Source organism: Vicia villosa, linkage group LG3, assembly GCF_029867415.1.
Source record: "Vicia villosa cultivar HV-30 ecotype Madison, WI linkage group LG3, Vvil1.0, whole genome shotgun sequence".
Lineage (NCBI taxonomy): Eukaryota > Viridiplantae > Streptophyta > Magnoliopsida > Fabales > Fabaceae > Vicia > Vicia villosa.
Genome location: NC_081182.1, coordinates 43,078,306 through 43,083,368, shown reverse-complemented (window position 1 = coordinate 43,083,368; position 5,063 = coordinate 43,078,306).

Below are 5,063 nucleotides of genomic sequence, written 5' to 3'. Positions count from 1 at the left end.
GTGACAAACCGAAGAAGGAACAAGTGAGTGGGAGAGTACTTGCGTTGTCTGGTGCTAAGACCACTACTAAGGATAAGCTAATCTGAGGTACGTGCTTTATTATTGATAGTGGTGCAACGTATTCATTTATTTCTTTGGATTGTGCTAAGAGGTTGAATCTTGTGTTATCTGATATGCGTGGAAGTATGGTTATTGATACGCTTGCTATGAGTTTTGTTTCAACTTCTTATGTGTGTTTGAATTGTCTGTTGAGTATCTTTGGTAGAGATTTTGGGAATTGATTTTATTTAGTTCATTTTGTTAGAGCAAGTTGATGAGAATTTTGGTATAAATTGTTTGGAGTTGAAGAAAGTAATTGTAATCTTAAGAGGATTTTGGATCTTGGTGTGTTAAGTAATTTCGAGTGTGAGTTCTGAAGGAACACTATTATGGTTTAGTAACGATGGTTTATGTTTCATTATGATTTTCGACTGTCTATTGATAAATTGAGGACTTGATCACCCTTAATCTATTGTTGATAGAAAATGAGATCGTATTGGATGAGATAAACTTCTCTTGCTAATATGGTATTTTGTAAAGTGACTAAGGAGAGGTTGAAGAGTCGAATTGAGGAGTTGTTGAGAAGAGGTTCATTTGTCTAAGTGTATGGTTATAGATTTGCACTTATTTTATCAAGTAAGAAGAAGGAATGTCCTAAGGAGGTAATGTTTTAAGGATGTTTTGATCCTAAGAGTGAAGATGATCATGCTGAGCATTTGAGAATTGTGTTGTCGGTGTTGAAAGAGAAGAGGTTGTTTGCTAAGCTTTCGAAGTGTGAATTTTGGTTAAAGGAAATGAGTTTTCTTGGCCATGTGATCTCTAGTGGAGGTATTTCTGTTGACCCGTCGAAGATTGAAGCTATATCTCAATGGGAAGCTCCTAAGTCTGTTTCTGAGATTAGAAGTTTTCTTGGTTTGGCTGGTTATTATAGGAAGTTCATTGAGGGATTTTCTAAGTTATCTTTGCCGTTGACGTTGTTGACTAGGAAAGGACAAGCTTTTATATGGACTTCGCAATGTGAATCGAATTTTCAAGAGCTTAAGAGAAGGTTGACTTCTGCTCCTATTTTGATTTTGAAGGATCCGTTGAAACCGTTTGTGGTGTATTATGATGCTTCATTGTTGGGTTTGGGAGGCGTTTTGATGCAAAAAGGGCAAGTGGTAGCTTATGCTTCAAGGCAACTTAAAGTTCATGAGAGGAATTATCCGACACATGATTTAGAGTTGGCCGCCGTTGTGTTTGTTTTGAAACTTTGGAGGCATTATTTGTTTGGATCAAGATTTGATGTGTATAGTGATAACAAGAGTTTGAGGTATTTGTTTGATCAAAGAGAGTTGAATATGAGGCAAACGAAAATGGTTGGAATTCTTGAGAGATTATGATTCTAGTTTGAACTACCATCATGGAAAAGTGAATATTGTAGCCGATGTATTGAATAGGAAATCATTGCATATTTCTATGTGGAGGATCCAAGAATTGAAAACATTGGAACAATCTAGAGAGTTGAGTTTGGTTGTGAAGCGACGTCTTCTTGCGTTAAGCTTAGTATGTTGAAGCCTGCTTCTGGTGTTCTTAACGAGATTAGAGAGAGTCAGAAATTGGATTGCAATTGGTTAACGAGATGACATTGATTAATCAAGGTAAAGGTAATCACTTTCGGATTGACGAGATTAGAGTCATGAAAGGTCGGGATCGAGTTTGCATTTCTGATACTTCGAAGTTGGATAAGAGAATTTTGAAATGAAGGACATCGTAATGGTTTGAGCATACATCATAATGCTACTAAAATGTAACAAGATTTGAGGAAACTGTTTAGTGGTAAAGTATGAAGAAAGATATAGCGGAATTTGTTTATTCATGTTTGACTTGTCAAAAGTCAAAGATTGAGCATCAAAAACCGTTTAGTTGGTACAACAGTTATCTATTCCCGAGTGGGAGTGGGATCGTATTTCTACGGATTTTGTTTCAGGTTTGCCGAGAACGTCGAGTAATTGTGAAGCGATTTGGATTATTATGGATAGACGGACAAATGTGTTCATTTTATTCCGATAAGGATGGATTATTTGATGGAAAGACTTGCTAAGTTGTACATCGAGAGAATTGTGTGTCTGCATGGTATTCCGTCAAGTATTGTTTTGGATAAAACTCCGAGGTTCTTCTTTTGGGTTTTTAAGAGGTTTGCGGAGTGATTTGAGATTAGAAGAAGATACTTGAAGGTTGAATGAAGGATTTGTACTTGGGGCTAGTTGCTTGAAGAGAATTTTCGAGGACAAAAATATTTTAAGTGGGGGAGAGTTGTAACAACCCGATTTTATTAGATATTTTATTTATTAGCTTATTTGTGTGTTTTATTAATTATTTGTTTATTTAATTATTATGTGGTATTACTAATTAATTGAAATATCTAATTATATGCATATTTGTGTTTTATGATATAATTAGGATATTAGTAGTATACTATGTACTGGGCCTAATTAATAATTGGATGGATGGGTAATAACATAACTAAGCCCATTAAGAGAAAGATAGTAAGAAGAGGAAAACTAGGGTTTTAGAGATAACACAATTTGGGGGAAAGGAAGAGAAAGAAGAGAATAGAGGAGAAAGAACGTAGAAGAGAAGAAGAAGGAAATTGTAGATTTCTTGAAGAGGGTGGATTTAAGAGTTAGAGGTAAGGGTTTGAATCCAAGTTCTTATAGACTATATGATTGAGTAATGTGTGTTGTTGTGATTATCTCTTCAGCTTTACAATTTCATGGAAACATAGAAAAGTTAGGGTTTATGAACAAATGCATGAATTGATGATTTGGAATGTGTTTTAATTGATGTTTGATGATGTTATGATGTTAGAAGGCCCATAAATGTGTGCTATATTTGTGGTTATAATATGTATCCTATTGTTGTTCATGATGGTTGGTGTTTTCAATTTGATTTGGGTTGAGTTTAAGGGTTTTGGGATGAAATTCGCATGCTGTTTTCTGAGATTTGGGATTTTCTGAAATCGCCAGTTCGCGCCGCGAACTATTGTTCGAGCCGCGAACTGCTTGGCAGAACTAAGGAATATTTGATTCACTCAGTTCGCGCCGCGAACTTTGTTCGAGCCGCGAACCCTGTTTTACAGAACTTTTTCCAAACTTTGAAAGGCCATAACTTTTAATCCGTAACTCCGTTTTATGCGTCGTTCGAAGCGTTGGGAAGCTAATGAGATTGTCTATATGATAGGATAGAATGGATTGACACTTGTTTTATAAATTATGATGATAATTGAGAATAACATTTACCTATATGTGTATGTTATGGATGAATTGTGCATGATCAATGTTCATGGATGTATTATGTGATATGATAACCGCGATTTATGTGATTGAATTCTAAATGCTAGTTGATGTGGAATAGTTTTAAATTGGATGTTAATATATGGATAATATGTGATTACTTATGTGTGTATTATGAAATAAGACTTGTGGTTAATATTCATATATGTGGTAAGTGATGTGATATCCATGATATGTTATAATGAATATAAATATACATTTATATGTACTATTTGAATGTGTCTTGTTGATAATGATCATTTAAAGGTGTATGTATTGAGATGTGGATTGTATACTTGTAAATGCTTTTATGTGCGTTACGTTTTGGTATGTAATGAATAACAACTATTGGTAAGATGTGTGGTAATATATGCATGATGATTGTGATTGGATATATGATGGTTGTTATGCCTTGTTGTAATTGTTAATTGTGTTGTGAATGTTGTGTATAATTGGCGGATAATTCATAGAGTTGGATTATTGTGGTATGCGGTAAGTTAAGATTGATGAGATAATCTTAATTGCATAAATTGTTGGTAATTGTACATACATTCATAGCATGGTCGGCTTTATGGTGGAAGCGGTGAAACTTGGGTTCACATAGTAAGAGACGTTGATCCTTGAATGGAAACAGGCGTAGCAGACGTGATCCTTAATTGGAAATAGGCGTGTTGGCTTTGATCTTGTCCGGATCGGTAGCGTGGCTTGGATTCTAAACATTGAATCGGAAAGCGGTGAAACATTGGATTCACATTGGGTACCACATGCATAGAGTCACATGTCTTGCATTGAGTCACATTGGTGTTATGTGATGTTTGAATGTATGCAAGTATGTGATTGTTATGTGTGTATAAGATGTGATAAGTGAATTTGGTGACTCATTTTATATGAATTGTTGTTGTGTCATGAATGTGATATATGTGATTTGGAGCACATGTGATACATATGTGAACTTATATGTATTAATGATATATGTATATATATGTGAATATGTGAATCATGTTTGATCACTTAGAATTGAATGAGCTATGTTGTATGACATGAACATGTGAATCTTGATTAATTGCATATGATGCATGTTTATGGGGAGAGTGATGAATTCTTGAAATGTATTCTTATTGTATTTTACATTTCCCATTATTATGTTTTCTATAATAAGTTGAATTCTCACCCTTCTGTTTGAATGTTATCCTTTGTTGGTAACGTGCAGGTTTCATGGATAGTGATGCTTCGAAGGAGGATTAGCGTCGAGATTTAGATCTCTAGTAGGGTGTCGTGACTAAGTAGTCACTTGTGCTCTGGTCATATGTAACACATGGGAGTTGGGTTTTATGTTTTTATGACTCGATGTTATGAGATATTTGTTTACTCATATTGTATTCGTATTTGAATATGTTATTCTGGTTAATGTGTGGCCTTGAGCCAAGATGTTGAGACATGGTGGATGATGTATGGGAATCATCCTATTTTGCCATTTATTTGATGAGATGATTATTCCGCTGTGGTTTGCATGTTGTTTTAAATTCCCGTGTTATTTGGAAATGACCATTGCATGTTTAAAGATAAAATATTTGTTCTATTTTGCAATATGTGTAACGCCCTCGTGAGATGCATGCTTTCTTTACTCTGATTTACGCAAATATATGCCTTATTTGTTTAGTATAGAATTGGGGGTGTTACAAGTCATACCAATAACATTGACAACTCGTA